This window comes from Bos grunniens, chromosome 23 (assembly GCF_055505025.1).
Source record: "Bos grunniens cultivar Pamir isolate PY7600 chromosome 23, Bosgru_T2T1.0, whole genome shotgun sequence".
In the NCBI taxonomy this organism is placed as follows: domain Eukaryota; kingdom Metazoa; phylum Chordata; class Mammalia; order Artiodactyla; family Bovidae; genus Bos; species Bos grunniens.
In genome coordinates, this window is record NC_141187.1 from 10,471,775 (window position 1) to 10,488,788 (window position 17,014).

A 17,014-nucleotide genomic window follows, 5' to 3' on the forward strand; every position below is an offset into this window, starting at 1 on the left:
CCCTATGTATCCAGAACTAGCCCAGTGCCTGACACATAGTAGGCTCTCAAACAAATAGCTGGGAGATTAATATGTTGGTTGAAGGATTAAATGATTGATTAATTAACTTGACATACACATGCGTACCTGCGTTGATAGAGCCTCTGCTTTCCCCTTTCACGTATATACACATTACCTTTCATGATGGAGACAGCAGGTTACAAAGAAAACCCTGAAGAGTTTGCTGTTGACTTGAGCCGCGTCACTTGTAAGGACAAAATATGTATGTGGTCAGCTTGAAACCCAGGCCCGCTACTAGAAATAAACTAACCCCTTGTTGAATTCACGCAGGAGAACTGAAGGGAGGTGGGGGAGACGGGTGGCAGGAAAAATGCCTGAGATCTTACACAACTTGTGCAAACAGAATGACGGGGCCGGGCAGCCCTGGGAGTCCAGGAATTAATAGCCCCGCTGAGGCTCCGGGGCTCCGGAGATGGAGCTATTTAAAGCCAAGAAATGTCATTTCCACCCACAGAGGCTGCCCCAGTTGCGTTATCTGGACCTTCTTCAGCCCTGGTGTTCTGGCAGCCTCCCTGGCCTGACCTCCCAGCGGCGGGACCACAGGGCTCAGGGCCAACCTGTCGTCACCGCTCTGTGGGCGGGGGGCTGACCTGAGCCTGTCCAGGATCCTCCTCCTCTGTGCTCAGACCACAGGACAGGCTGAGTGGGGACCCTGGGCCCAGCTCACCCCTCTGCAAGGGCAGCTGGCGAGCACGGAGGCCACCGCCCACACAGAGAGATCAGCCGCCCAGCAGGACGGGCCTGGGACCAGCGTCAGGGTTTTGAGGTCTGAAGACGACACCCTCGCCCACCAGAATCACATCCTTGTCCTGCTCTGTGACTGCAGGCCGTTTACTTCCTCTCTCTACCCCCCACGCCCCCATTTCCCCACCTGAACTGGGAAATCTTCCTCTTCTTGCCCTGTTGCTGGGGGAGGTCACGGGAGATCAGAGAAGGGGAAGTCTTTTGAAGCTTCAGGAAGAAAAGCACCATAGAAATCCGGGTATTACCTGCAGCTCCTCCTCTCCCTCTAGTGAAGGTAATCCAGGAACACTTCCTCCGGAGGCGGAGGCCAGAAGACAGGAGGCTCCGTTTGAAGTGTCAGTGGGCTCCAGACTGTGTGACGGAGCCGTCGGCCCCACAAGCCTGGGAACCCAGGCTCCCACTCTTGCCAGGCACCCAAGGCGAGAACTTCCTCACATCCTGTCTGCTCTGATCTCAGGTATCTGCTCTGGCTGATGTTCCCGCAGCTTCGGGGAGGGGAGGGTGCTCGGAAGCCTGGAGAACGTGCCAAGCCAAGTCTGCCCTGCAGGTGTCTGATGCCCAGCTACGGCTGGGCTTGTTTCCTGACGCTGAGGCCTGGCCAAGGGAAAGCACAGTGGCAGCTAAATGGGTTTCTAAGGAAGGTGTAGTGAGGTGCCAGGGGCGCTCCAGCCTGAAGCCTCCCTGCTGCATTGCTGAGCTTGTCCATTCCTACCACTCAAGGGGCAAAAGGGTATGAGGAGATGACTTTTTTTTTAAGGAAACAAATGGAAATGAAATCTTGCAGGCCTTCTTCTCTCCTCTGCTCCCTTTCCTTGTCAAATTTTGGGGCTGGCCCAAAAGGCATGGATGTTTGCCCTCCTTTCATTTTTTAATTGAAATATGCAAGCACCCTAAAAGGTATGTATCAGTCAGAATAGTACAGAGTATGTTACAGTAACAAACAACCCCCATATCTCACGGGCTTAACACACTTCTGCTTCTGCTACTTGCTGCTTCCTGCTTCTGCTCCACATCCTTCAAGGGTGAGCAGAGGGCTCTGCTCACTGAAATCACTCAGGAATTCAGGCGGATAGAACAGCCAACATCTCAGACATTGTCAGGAGCAAAAGAGAGAGCTGGAGGATCTTGAAAAGGCAATTTAATGGTCTAGCTCACCACCCCTTGGCCAGAATGGGTCACGGGGTCACTCTCAACCACAGAGCACCAGAAAGTGCAAGCTACTATGTGCTCAGAAGAGAAGGAGCCAACAACAATATGACCACAAAAGACAGAATTACATCACAAACACCATATGCCCACCACCAGCCAACCTGGAAAATATCACTTTGCCAGTACTGGTGAAACCCTCTGTGTACTGGACACAAGTACATCTCTCTGCTGCCTGCCACCACAGTAACGAGTCTCCTGAATTCGATGTTTATCAAATATCTCTGTATCTTACTATGTTCATATTATATATACCCTCTGCAGAGGGGTGAACTGGGCCCTGAGTCTGCACTCAGCCTTTCCTGAGACCTTCTGGATATAATTAACAACATATAGTGTTGTTTTACATGTATTTAAAGGCCATATAAATGGTATCATACTGTACACATCTATTTGCAGTTTTCTTTTCTGACCTACTTTATGTTTCTGAGAGTAACCCACGACATTGTGTGAAGCTGTGTTTGATTCCATGCTGTACACAGTCCATTGTGTGACTACCACAGCGTCCACTGTGGATGAACATATAGGTCACCTCTAGCTTTTTGTGATTCTGTACAGCACTGCCACGAACATTCTTAGGCACAAGCAACAGACAGTAGCTCCAGAGTAAAGACTTTGGAGGGCTTTCTCCACTTGGTGGGATATTGCTAAATAGCCCTCCAAAAAGGCTGGATCAGGTCACACTCCACAGAAGCCTCCTGGCCTCTCCGCAGCTTCATCAACACCCGATACTGTTTGATGAGTGAAGAACACTTCCCCCACAGTTTTCATGAAACTGAAGTCATTAGTCAGCCCATAAGTATTTCTTGAACACCAGATATATTCCAGGCACACAGCTAAGAGTGAAGGATAATGAAGAGGGATGCAGACCCTGCCCTCATGGAGCTTGCAGTCTGGTAGGCAAGACAGACACACGTGGGAATCATTGAACAGACTGGAAAACATGAAGAGGCAAATAAAAATCACCGCCTCTTGCTCCCCACAGGTGACTGCTATCTTCCTTTCTAAGGAAACACTCATGAGCTCCAGACAACACAAAGAAACCAAGCACTTGGTTGAAACAGGGCCCAGCATCCAAGGTGCCTGGACACCTTAAGCCCTGACTCGGGCAAGATAACTAGAACCGTGGCCCAGATGCAATAACCCATTAGGCAGGACCACTGCCACCTGACTTCCAGAACAGGATGGCTGGGAGGCTCTGAGCAACAGCCATGGTCTGGTGAATCGACCTTGAGTGACTGTGATCCCACATTCAAGGGTTCGGGGAGGAACCTTAAACTCTCAAAGTGAGTGAGTGGCAAGACTGGTGAGGGGCCTGTAATATAGCCATACCCGTGATGGTAACAGTCGTATTGAAGCAATCCTGCAAGATAGGCTGGGTGAGCAATCAGGTGTGTCTCCTTAATTTGGGCCTGAGTCACTGGGTAGAAGGACCAGTTGGAAGCAAGGCCGGAGAATGCAGAGTGTTATTTCAGCCACGATGTTTGAGGATACACATAAAGCTCGTGGCTGGGTAGGCAAGCTAAGACGGCCCTCGGCTATGGCTCTAGGTACAGCTTAACTTAGCGAATCACTACACAAATGCACATGAATAGAGGTATGAACAGGATGTGACTCTAGACTCTGTAAGGGACATGAACACTTTCGGGGACTTCCCTGGTGGCGCAGTTGTTAAGAATCCACATTCCAATAGGACGTGGGTTCGATCCCTGGCCAGGGAACTAAGATTCCCCATGCCTTGGGGCAATTAAGCCTGAGTGCCGCAACTAGAGAGCCCATGTTCCACAAGAGAAGCCCACACACCGCCACTAGAGAAAGCCCATGGCCCACCATGGAGATCCAGCACTGCCAAAATAGAAACATAAAAACCACCTTTGTCCAAGTATAACTCACAAACAACAAGATGCAACCATTTTAAGTATACAGTTTGGTGAGTTTCAATAAATGCATATATTTGTGTGTGCATCGCTACGATCAAGATACGGAACACTGATAAAAATATGTTAAGATCCCTGTTGTTTTCCTCAAGGAGTCCTTCATTTGCTACCAGACACAGATACTTAAGAAAGATGTGAACCATACAGGCAGCAAAGCATAAGTTCTAATAATTGATACAGGGTAAGGGAGCTGGAGGGTGGAGGGGGCAACCCCTTGGGAAGTGCTTGGTCCTGATGCAAATGTCCTTGGGCCCTGGAGATTCTCCATCACCCGCAGAGGATCAGGGAGAGGCAGGCCAGGCACCACAGGGCTCGCTTGTCCCAAAATATCTCAACGGCCTGAAATGCCACAGTGAGTCACCTCTCTGGTTTAGAACATTTGGTATTCCCTCTGAAATGCCTATATTAAAATGCATATAAATGACCTAAGAGACAGCCTTTGAGGTGTGTGGAAAACCAGTCCTTCACTAAGAAACAGTTGTCAGGCTTTCCAGTTACCTCCTCAGGAGTGGGTAGGGCCGCGCCAAGACAAATGGGGAAACGCACAAAGAAACTGGTCAGCGTTCTCTAATCACCGTTCTAACTTGGTGAGAAAGTGGACTCCTTCCTTTCAGACGTCTCAAATTACCACATGGAGTCAAGCCCCATCCGAAAGGTTAGGACATCCATTTTGATCTAGGAAGAGGGGAAATTCTGTCAGGAGAATGACAATTCAGCGAGGGTCTGGGGAGAGGCTCAGCCTGAGGCTGAAGTCCATGGTCATCGAAGCATAGGGGCCCCAGGGGTTAGGACGAAAGGTGTTTCCCCATGGAAAAGACTGCAGAGGTAGGGGATTTCTGCCTTCAAATGTCTGAAGGGGAACTATGAGTCAAGGGGATTGGAATGGTTTTTGTAGTCTAGCTTGGAATAGGGTGGGGAAAGCCAGAAGTGGCAGGTATCAATTCAATATGAGAAAGAACTTTCTTATGGTCAGAGCTATCGGGAGAGGAAATGAGTGACCCCAGGAAATAGTGAGATCTCTGTCACTACAGGCATGTAAGCTAAAGCCAGACACCTTTTGGCAGGAACTCGAGTTCTGAGTGGGTCATTGGATTCGGTCTCTTCCATCACTGAGATTCTCTGATTTAGTCCATGGCCAACTTTTGAGAAGCCACAAACACATATTAACTGAGCAATCACTTGATACAAGGCATGATGGGGACAAACCAAAGCATGAGAGACATGGCCTCAGCCTTCCCTGTGGCTGAGCAGATGGGATCGAGGTTGGGGTGGGGAGGTGGTGTTTGCATCACCAGAGGGATGGAAAACATACTGCTGGGGTTCAGAAGGAGGGGAACCTGCCAAAGGGGAAGGTAGTCCAGGTGGGCATCAAGGAGGAGGAGAGATGGCAACTTCAGAATTCAGACAGGCAGGAAAAAACGGGGAGGAAAGGTATGTACAGCTGCCAGAAGGCAGGAAATCGCGAGGGTCAGGCTGGCTGGTGGGAGGGGACGTGATGGGATAAAAAGGGATGCTGGGGCTGGAACTGAGGAGGCTAAAAAAGATAGAGAGGACGCATCCGGGGACAGACCAGGGGAGGCACACGTCCACAGGGAAGAGGCGCGTGGCCTGGGCCCAGAGTGCCCACTTGGGGCGCAGGGAATGTTGTGGGGGGCCCCCACACTGCTCCCCCACCTCCAACTGTGCCGCAGACCACCAGACAGAGCCCCCAGGTCGCCTTCCCTCAGCCCCACCACGGCCTCCATCCCCTTCAGGGCAGTGAGTGCTGGAGAAAGACGGGAAAACCCACAAAAATCTTCCAAACAAGACAAATATGTGGTGCAGACAAAAGCCGTGCTGGGTGGGATGAGGTTTCAGTTGCTCCCCGATGGGGTGGATCCGTCAGAAGAGGCTTGTGGCCTCAGAAAAATGCGTCATCTCCTGCTCTCAGCGGGGCTCATTGCCTCAGCCACCCCCAAAAGAGCCCACGCTGGGGGGTGCCTGCAGTGAGGAGCCGGGGTCAGGCTGGTCACTGGCCTCCAGGTCACCCATGCAGCCCTGCCCACTCCCCAGCAGGGGCTTGCAGGGCTTCGCAGGGAACAGGGGCATGCCCAGTTTGGGGTGTTTGAGGGGCACTTAAGCCATCCCCTGGGTGTGGTTCCCAGTTTCCTGGTGTGTGGTGAGCACCCCGGGCACTGCCGGAGTAGGCAGGAGGATCGTCTGGGCAACCCTTTGGCCCCACCAGAGCGTGGGGGTGGGTGGGGGGTTCGATCAATGTTCCAAGTGGGAAAGTCAGGTGCCACCAGGAGTGACTCAGAAGGACTGGAGTGCGGGTGGGTGGCGGGAGGAGGGGGTGGGGAGAGGCTGGGTCCAGCCTTCGGTCCCCTCATCCGCACCCCTGCAACCCTCCAGGCTCCCAGGCCCCTGGGGTTCACGTTCCATTTCTGCTCCAGTTCCATGGTTATTAATGGCTATTGTTCATGAGAAAGACAGAGATGTTTTCAGTTTAGTGGCATTGTTTCGGACTTTCTCTCTGCCGGCAAGGCAGGGATGGGAGGCCTCCCCTTCGCAGATTGGCCCCGGGCAAGGAGGGGTGGCCGGAGTCAGGGCTGAGTGGACTGGTTTCTCTGTGCTGTGTGGGCACAGGGAAGGCCAGGAGGGGCCAGCACCGCCAGGAGGGCAGAGTCCCCAAAACAGCTTTGCTTCCTATGCCTCTTGACCCATCCTGGCCATCCCTCTCCTTGCCCGAGAAACTAGCCCTTGCTTACTTTTCTACTTCAGTTCAGTTCAGTTCAGTCGCTCAGTCGCGTCCAACTCTTTGCGACCCCATGAATCGCAGCACGCCAGGCCTCCCTGTCCATCACCAACTCTTGGAGTTCACTCAGACTCACGTCCATCGAGTTGGTGATGCCATCCAGCCATCTCATCCTCTCTCGTCCCCTTCTCCTCCTGCCCTCAATCCCTCCCAGCATCAGAGTCTTTTCCAATGAGTCAACTCTTCGCATGAGGTGGCCAAAGTACTGGAGTTTCAGCTTTAGCATCATTCCTTCCAAAGAAATCCCAGGGCTGATATCCTTCAGAATGGACTGGTTGGATCTCCTTGCAGTCCAAGGGATTCTCAAGAGTCTTCTCCAACACCACAGTTCAAAAGCATCAGTTCTTTGGTGCTCAGCTTTCTTCACAGTCCAACTCTCACATCCATACATGACCACTGGAAAAACCATAGCCTTGACTAGACAGGCCTTTGTTGGCAAAGTAATGTCTCTGCTTTTCAACATGCTATCTAGGTTGGTCATAACTTTTTCTACTTAGGCTTTCCCAATTTAGATGAGAGAGCAGCTTTCTCTCTCTCCGGGCCTCGACTTCCTTACCTGCAATGTTAAGTGACTTCTAAGATTCTTCCTGGTTCTCAGCTTCAGCATCAACAGCTCAGTCACACCAACAGTACTTTCTCTAGTCCAAGACTCCAGGGGTGGGAGCTGGCCCCTTGGCTGAGTTGATGTTCACGTGGGCAACGGGCTTAGGGAGGGAAAGGACATTCCCCTGGCATCTTCACTATGTTTTTTAAAACATTTATTTATTTGGCCACGCCGGGTCTTGATTGCAGCCCTCAGAATCTCTGATTTGAGCTATGGCAGGCGGGATCTTTAGTTGCGCATGCAAAATCTTTAGTCGCAGGGTGTGTGAGGCAGGTGAACTCTTAACTGTGGCAACCGGGATCTAGGTCCCCAACTAGGAATCGAACCCAGGCCTCTGCATTGGGAGTCTTAGCCACTGGACCCCCAGGGAAGTCCCCACCTTAAATATTTTAAAACTTATTTTGTAGTTTGTAATTCTACCCTTAGAGATTCACTCCTCTGGGCTTATTGCAACACCCATTTCAGTAAAATAGAGAGGATAGCTAGCTGCTAACCCTTTTTAACATTAAAAGTGATCCTTTGCTTATATATTTCTCTTCACAAAGTTGAAATCATTTTCAGATACAGGATCCCACTTGGGACTGTAACAGTTCAGGAATTAGTTGACCATTGATAAGTTAAGACCTCAGAGGCGGTGACTCAAGATAAGAACCTGGACACAGGTGATCTCCTCCCAGGAATTACCTACATTTTAACAGAGGAACGTCCTGAGGGTAAGAATAATCACAAAGGAATGCCTCTCTGGTGGCAGGAATGTCAAACCCTGTGATGCCAGGCATGTGATGCTGTCTAGTATGGCTGGGAATGAAGGGGCCACCCACGGGTCAGTGTGTGCCCGCTCAAAACCCAGAGCTGTTGTCAAATCACCCAACGGGCCCTCAGTGGTTCATTGGACCCCTTGTGGGGGCAGATCTATTTGGGCAGGTGTCTGGGTTCACAAGAAACACCCAGAGAACAATAATGACTTGAAAAACAGGAAGGGAGAGTGTAAGTGCAGAGGGTGGGATGGGATGGGGCAAGGGTTGGGACAGGATGAGAGCTAGCGTGGAACTTGGAAGGCCACAGAAGGTAACTGCAGGAAGAAGGGGGTGGGGGCAGTGGTGGCCTTCTCCACAAAGGGCTACCTGAGCACAAAATCTCATTTGAAATTGACCACTAATAATTGGAGACCAACCCTGAATCAAATTGCCAACATCCATTGGATCATCGAAAAAGCAAAAGAGTTCCAGAAAAACATTTACTTCTGCTTTGTTGACTATGCCAAAGCCTTATGACTGTGTGGATCACAACAAACTGTGGAAAATTCTGAAAGAGATGGGAATACCAGACCATCTGACTTGCCTCCTGAGAAATCTGTAAGCAGGTCAGGAAGCAACAGATAGAACTGGACATGGAGCAACAGATTGGTTCCAAATTGGAGAAGGAGTACGTTAAGGCTGTATATTGTCACTGTGCTTTTTTAACTTATATGCAAAGTACATCATGCGAAACACTGGGCTGGAAGAAGCATAAGCTGAAATCAAGATTGCTGGGAGAAATATCAATAACCTCAGATATGCAGGTGACACCACCCTTATGGCAGAAAGTGAAGAAGAACTAAAGAGCCTCTTGATGAAAGTGAAAGAGGAGAGTGAAAAAGTTGTCTTAAAATGCAACATTCAGAAAATGAAGATCATGGCATCTGGTCCCATCACTTCATGGCAAATAGTTGGGGAAACAATAGAAACAGTGACAGACTTTATTTTGGGGGGCTCCAAAATCACTGCAGATAGTGACTGCAACCATGAAATTAAAAGACGCTTGCTCCTTGGAAGAAAAGTTATGACCAGCCTAGACAGCATATTAAAAAGCAGAGACATTACTTTGCCAACAAAGGTCTGTCTAGTCAAAGCTATGGTTTTTCCAGTAGTCATGTATGGATGTGAGAGCTGGACTATAAAGAAAGCTGAGCACCGAAGAATTGATGCTTTTGAACTGTGGTGATGGAGAAGACTCTTGAGAGTCTCTTGGCCTGCAAGGGGGTCCAACCAGTCCATCCTAAGGAAATCAACCCTGATTTGGAAGGTCTAATGCTGAAGCTGAAACTCCAATAATTTACCCACCTGATGCAAAGAACTGACTCATTTGAAAAGACCCTGATGCTGGGAAAGATTGAAGGCGGCAGGAGAAGGGGAAGACAGAGGATGAGGTGGTTGGATGGCATCACCAACTCAATGGACGTGAGTTTGAATAAGCTCTAGGAGTTGGCGATGGACAGGGAGGCCTGGTGTGCTGAAGCCCATGGGGTTGCAAAGAGTCGGACACAACTGAGAGACTGAACTGAACTGAACCCTGAATCACATTTGGTATCCATATTGAAACAGAATGACCATTTGCCAGGGCTCCTAGATCCTAGATAGTTTCTATGCAATATCTTGTTTGAGCCTTGACCTACCCTAGAGGCAGATCTTATCATCCAGTTTACAGAGAAGCCAATTGAAGTTTAGAAAGAACATGGAACCTGTCTAAAGTCACACAGCTAGTAAGCGGCAGAGCTAGGAATCAAACCCAAGTCAACCCAGGCTCCAAAGCCTGCCTTTCAACCACTTCTGCAAGGGTAACAGTCATCTGCTAACACCGCTTCCTCTTCCCCATAAGGGCATTTTTTTGGCTCGAAGAGCATCCTGGCGATTTCCTGCACAGACCATTCTTGACCATTTTCCATGCAACAAGTAGTGATAGGGTTTCCTCTCTAGCACTTGAAGTTGCCTCGATGATGACAACTTCCAGGAAGAAAGTGTCTTTACACTCTCAGTTAAGTTCAGTTCAGTCGCTCAGTCGTGTCTGACTCTTTGCGACCCCATGAATCGCAGCACACCAGGCCTCCCTGTCCGTCACCAACTCCCGGAGTTCACTCAGACTCACGTCCATCGAGTCGGTGATGCCATCCAGCCATCTCATCCTCTCTCGTCCCCTTCTCCTGCCCCCAATCCCTCCCAGCATCAGAGTCTTTTCCAATGAGTCAACTCTTTGCATGAGGTGGCCAAAGTACTGGAGTTTCAGCTTTAGCATCATTCATTCCAATGAACACCCAGGACTGATCTCCTTCAGAATGGACTGGTTGGATCTCCTTGCAGTCCAAGGGACTCTCAAGAGTCTTCTCCAACACCACAGTTCAAAAGCATCAGTTCTTCAGCACTTAGCTTTCTTCACAGTCCAACTCTCACATCCATAGATGACCACTGGAAAAACCATAGCCTTGACTAGACAGACCTTTGGGGATCCAGCAAATTTGTTCTGTGAAGTGCCATATAGTGAATGCCTCAGGTTTTGCAGATCACTCGACTTCTGGGGAGCCACAAACATGTAAATAAATGTGTGTGGCTGTGTTTCAATAAAACTTCAATTACAAACATATCTAATCCAACCATTTATCCATCCATTCATCTATTCAGTCCATTCATCTGACCATTTATTTGTTCTTTTTTGTTGAGCACTTTCTTGAATCAGACACTATTCCAGGTGATGGTGTAACAGGATGGAAAGGGATAGGGCACAACTTTTGAAAGAATGACATAGCCCAAGGACACGACACAAGCTGATTAGAATCAAATGGGACCAAGATGGCAGAGAAGACTAGACCTTGATCCTCAGTTAGCAAGTGAATGACTCACCCAGAGGTGCCATGACAGTTCCAAGGCAGTGTCAAAAGACCAAGGAGTGGGCAGTGGCCCAAATCCTGGAAATTTCCACCCCTTCCCCAAAATACTTGGAATAATCCTCCCACTTGTTAGCATATGAAATTACCCAGCCTATAAAAACTAACCATGCCACATTTCACCACACTCGCCCTTTGTGATGGCCCACACACTGTCTGTGGCGTGTGCTTCTCACTGAATCTGAATAAATCCACTTCTTACCTATCAGTTTGTCTCTCACTGAGTTTTTTCTGTGATGAGACATCAAGAACCTGAGCTTCATTAGGTCCTAAAACCAGGTACTATAGGTTTTGGCGAGGTTCAAGTCCCAGCCACATGTGTTTGAATCCCAGCCATGTGGGTTCAAGTCCCAAGGAGCGTTTGGGCTGGGTTTGAATTCCTGCCACATGGGTTCAAGTGCCAAATTGGGTTTTGGCTGGGTTTGAGTCCCAATCTGAGGTAAATGGTTTCAATGGGAATGCTTCACATTCTCTATTTGTAGCCTGCTTGGTGACTGATCCGATGTTAAATAGAGTAGAATCTCTGTAGATCACAGAGTGCACATATTAGGCATTATTTGACGGGTTTTTGACTTAGAGGAAAAAGGCAAGTCACATCTAAAGATGAAAGGCAGTATAAGACAGTGGTGAAGTAGAGACTCCAGAGCCACATACTAAGAATGTGTCCTCAGACAAGTTACTTCGCCTCTCTGTATCTCAGTTCCCTCACCTATACAATTGGATAACAACAGCAGAATCTAACTCCTAAGACTGGGCTGAGACTCAGCTGAGTGAAAAGTTTATGAAAGATTGCCTGACTCGTGGGAAGCACATTAGAAACTTCTGTTATATAAAGGAGACATCCAAGAGAAAGAAAAAACAGCAACAATTAGGAGATACATCATGAGATAGTGCTGACTAATTCCAATTTTGCAAGTGTACTACACTGGACAAACTTTTTAATCTTCCTTTGCTCCTATTTCCACATTTTAAAGACAAACGTAGGAACTTCCCTGGTGGTCCTATGGCTACGACCCCACACTGCCAATGTAGGGGGCCCGGGTTTGATCCCTGGTTGGGGAACTAGATCCCACAAGCTGTAACTAAAAGATCCTGCATCCCACCGCTAAGACGCATCATACCCAAATAAACACAATATTTTTTAAAAACAAGACAAATATAATTTTCACTCCCTCCTTCACTTAGGGGCTTCTCTGGTGGCTCAGAGGGTAAAGCATCTGCCTGCAACGTGGGAGACCCAGGTTTGATCCCTGGGTCAGGAAGATCCCCTGGAGAAGGAAATGGCAACCCTCTCCAGTACTCTTGCCTGGAAAATCCCATGGACGGAGGAGCCTGGTAGGCTACAGTTCATGGGGTTGCAAAGAGTCGGACACAACTGAGCGACTTCACTTTCACTTTCCTTCACTTGGGTAGAGTGAGTCCGCATTACTTGCTGATCCTAAAAAAACAAAAAAACTCTATTTACTAAATGATGGCCTGAGCTACAGTGTGCTAAAGTGCACAATCAGGTTGAAGAAGTAAGATTTAAACAGGTGGAACAATTAAGTCACAGGACTTGAGCAACAGGATGAGTGTAGAGGACTAAGGAGCTTTCATTAGGTGGTGAATATTCTGATTTGTGGCATTTGCATGTTGGGGAAGAGTGCAGGATGAGAGAGGAAAGGCGGACTAAGGTTAGATTCTGGAAGTCTTTGAATACCAGCCTGATCTGACTTCATTTAAACTTTACTTTCAGGACCAGAGGTTCACAATAGTATTCCCCGCTTTGGGATCGCATGATAGGTGACTTTCATATGTGAGACTTACACCTATAAGTATTCACCAGAATGGGCTGTAGCAGAGATAAAGGAGACTTTGAGTTCCAAAGAATTCCCTGTGAATGAGTATACATTTCCAAGTAGATATAAAGTCCCACCTCATCCCACCCTACCATTTTAATGTTAATTGCTTATTTTCATGTATTAAAGACATCCTGGAATGTGAAGTCAAGTGGGCCTTAGAAAGAAAGCATCACTACGAACAAAGCTAGTGGAGGTGATGGAATTCCAGTTGAGCTATTTCAAATCCTGAAAGATGATGCTGTGAAAGTGCTGCACTCAATATGCCAGCAAATTTGGAAAACTCAGTAGTGGCCACAGGACTGGAAAAGGTCAGTTTTCATTCCAATCCCAAAGAAAGGCAATGCCAAAGAATGCTCAAACTACTGCACAATTGCACTCATCTCACACGCCAGTAAAGTAATGCTCAAAATTCTTCAAGCCAGGCTTCAGCAATATGTGAACAGTGAACTTCCAGATGTTCAAGCTGGTTTTAGAAAAGGCAGAGCAACCAGAGACCAAATTGCCAACATCCGCTGGATCATCAAAAAAGCAAGAGAATTCCAGAAGAACATCTATTTCTGCTTTATTGACTAGCCAAAGCCTTTGACTGTGTGGATCACAAGAAACTGTGGAAAATTCTGAAAGAGATGGGAATACCAGACCACCTGACCTGCCTCTTGAGAAATCTGTATGCAGGTCAGGAAGCAATAGTTAGAACTGGACATGGAACAACAGACTGGTTCCAAATAGGAAAAGGAGTACATCAAGGCTGCATATTGTCACCCTGCTTATTTAACTTATATGCAGAGTACATCATGAGAAATGCTGGGCTGGAAGAAGCACAAGCTGAAATCAAGATTGCTGGGAGAAATATCAATAACCTCAGATATGCAGATGATACCACCCTTATGGCAGAAAGTGAAGAAGAACTAAAGAGCCTCTTGATGAAAGTGAAAGAGGAGAGTGAAAATGTTGGCTTAACACTCAACATTCAGAAAACTAAGATCTTAGCATCTGGTCCCATCACTTCATGGGAAATAGATGGGAAAACAGTGGAAATAGTGTCAGACTTTACTTTTTTGGGCTCCAAAATCACTGCAGATGGTGATTGCAGCCATGAAATTAAAAGATGCTTACTCCTTGGAAGGAAAGTTATGACCAATCTAGAGAGCATATTCAAAAGCAGAGACATTATTTTGCCAACAAAGGTCTGTCTAGTCAAGGCTATGGTTTTTCCAGTGGTCATGTATGGATGTGAGAGTTGGACTGTGAAGAAAGCTGAGCGCCGAAGAATTGATGCTTTTGAACTGTGGTGTTGGAGAAGACTCTTGAGAGTCCCTTGGACTGCAAGGAGATCCAACCAGTCCATCCTAAAGGAAATCAGTCCTGGGTGTTCATTGGAAGGACTGATGCTAAAGCTGAAACTCCAAGACTCTGGCCACCTCATGTGAAGAGTTGACTCATTTGAAAAGACCCTGATGCTGGGAGGGATTGGGGGCAGGAGGAGAAGGGGATGACAGAGGATGAGATGGCTGGATGGCATCACCAACTCGATGGACATGAGTTTGGGTAAACTCCGGGAGTTGGTGATGGACAGGGGGCTTGGCATGCTGTGATTCATGGGGTCGCAAAGAGTTGGACACGACTGAGTGACTGAACTGAACTGAACTGATGTGCAGAGAAAATGGCTGGTATAATGGAGGGTGGTTTATAATTTGGGGGGAGTTTATCGTATGTGAATTCTAAACATGTATTTGAAAAAAAAAAAGTGTTCTCAGTTTGTAGGGTACAACATATATTAGTTAAAGCTTGTTAACTTTGTCACTCAAATCCTCTATTGTTTTCATTATGACTTTTTTCTACTTCACTTGCAGCTTTTGGGGCCTTCATCCATGGCAATAGATTTGTTCATTTATCCTTGATTTCCACTAACATTTGCTTTATATATTTTTAAACTTGACTGTTAAAAATCATAGATGTTAAAAATTTTTGTTAAGACTTTTTTTTCAGTGAATCTTGTTTTTTTTAGAGCCTTTTGCCTTGAATTCCAAATTATCTAATGTTAATATATTATTTTTTCTACTTTTGTTATCCTTTGCTTGGTATATTTTCCCCATCTGTTCATATTCAAAATGTTCTGCCACTTGGTTTCAAACGCATCTGTGTAAACAGTATATAGCCGGATTTTGCCCTTTAATAGAAGAACCCCATGGACGGAGGAGCCTGGTAGGCTGCAGTCCATGGGGTCTCTAGGAGTCGGACACGACTCAGCGACTTCACTTTCATTTTTCACTTTCATGCATTGGAGAAGGAAATGGCAACCCACTCCAGTACTCTTGCCTGGAGAATCCCAAGGACGGGGGAGCCTGGTGGGCTGCCGTCTATGGGGTCACACAGAGTCGGATACGACTGAAGTGACTTAGCAGCAGCAGCAGAAGAACTGTCTCTTTTTTCAGGTAATATTAATGATATTCAGGTAAATTAATTCAGGTAAAATTAATGCAGACTTACCCTGTCCTTCTATGCTTCCCCTTTACCATGCTTTCTTTTTATTTTTTAAAAGATCTTTTCTTCATGCTTTTTCTTAGATTAAGTTTTTTGCCCTTTCATTCACTCTTGTGATTTGGAAGTTGATTTTCCAATATCCCATTTTCTGTTCTTGAATTTGAATCCTATATTCTTAAAAAAAAAAATTATTTTTGGTGTTAGTTGTGGCGCACGGCATCTTTGCTGTGGCCTGGGGGCCTTTTAGTTGAGGCGTGCAGGCTTAGTAATCGCCGCGTGAGGGCTCCCCAGCCAGAGATTGAACCTGGGTCCTCTGCATTGGAAGGTAGATTCTTAACCACTGGACCACCAGGGAAGTCCCAAATCCTGTGTTCTTTAACTCACAATTTTCTATCAGTGTCTAGAGATAATTAGAAGCTTCTTTCTCCATTAATACACGTCAACATTCTTTTTCCTCCACTGTGTTTAGATCTTCTGGGTAGATTATGGATCCAAATTGTTATTTTTGAAGTGTTTACAGTATGCCTCCATAATTCAGACTTCACTAAAAGTTTTACTAATTTCTTTGCTCACCACAGTTTCAGCATTCCACGTCTTCCTCTTTCTTACGTCCGCTTATCATAATTGAAGCATCTCCCCTAGGAATTCTTTAAAGAAAATGAGAGTGGCAAACTTTCTCCTTATAAAACAAAAAATGCCTTAAACTTCCCTCCCACTTGAATATTTCATTTCCCTTTGGAACTTGGAGATTGTGCTCCATTGTCTTTTAACATCCAGTTTCATGCCAATATAATATTATTGTGTTAATGACCTGCTTTTTCCTCTCTGGAAGCTTCCAGTTTTTTTTCCTTTATCTTTGGTGATCTGAAATTTCACCAAAATGTGTCTAGGTATGAGTCTTCCCACCCCTCACCCCGCCCCCTTGGGAACATTCAATCTAGTAATTAATTCCTTTCTTCAACAATGGAAAATTTTATTTTATTACTTCTTCAATTACTTTCTCTCTTCTATTCTCTTAAGTTATATCCTTTTGTAACGCCTATTAGACAAATGGCTCTTAACTTTTCTCTCGGACTTTCCATCTCTTTACGGTTTTCATTGTGTTTAAGGAGACTTCTTCAGCTCAGTCTTTCTAATAATCAGATCATTAAATTTATCTCAGACCATCTACTGAGATTCAAATTCTGACGATCAGTTTTAAAATTTCTAAAAAATACCTGGTTGGTTTTTTTAAATGGACTTTATTATTATTTTTCATCTCTTGAAAATAACTATTCTTCAATTCAAGTGATCTTACCAAAGACAGTTAAAGAAACAAAACCAACAGTTTTTTGTTCTGTTATCTCTGTTTCTTTGGGTGTTAATTCTTCTACGTGTTAAGTTCAGGGCTTTGCTATTCAATACAGTATCTGCTTTCTATTTAAATTTAAATTAGGATACAGTTTAATAAAGAATTCAGTTCCTCAGTTGAAGCAGCCATATTTCAGATGATCACTAGCCACAGGTGGTGTGCAGCTACATGTTGGACAACTCACATGCAGAACACTTCCATCGTCACAGCAGGTTCTGTTGGACAGTGCTGGCCGTGCAGTGCAGTTTCTCTGTACCATGGTTTTATTTTTCCTTTCCCCTTAGTGATTCCTGGTG

The 17,014-nt window shown here is 46.5% G+C and overlaps 1 long non-coding RNA gene across 2 annotated transcripts in view; it reads right to left on the minus strand.

Moving 5' to 3' along the window:
• The window catches only part of LOC147346637 (uncharacterized), a 118,740-nt gene that overhangs the window by 38,930 nt on the left and 62,796 nt on the right, over window positions 1-17,014 (minus strand). The window contains exon 3 of one of the 2 annotated variants that reach the window (XR_015153058.1): window positions 12,178-12,480. The exons of the other annotated variant lie outside the window; for it this stretch is intronic. This is a non-coding gene — a long non-coding RNA (uncharacterized LOC147346637). Of the gene's footprint in view, window positions 1-12,177; window positions 12,481-17,014 lie in introns of those variants that run through there. 2 annotated transcript variants of the gene reach the window in all.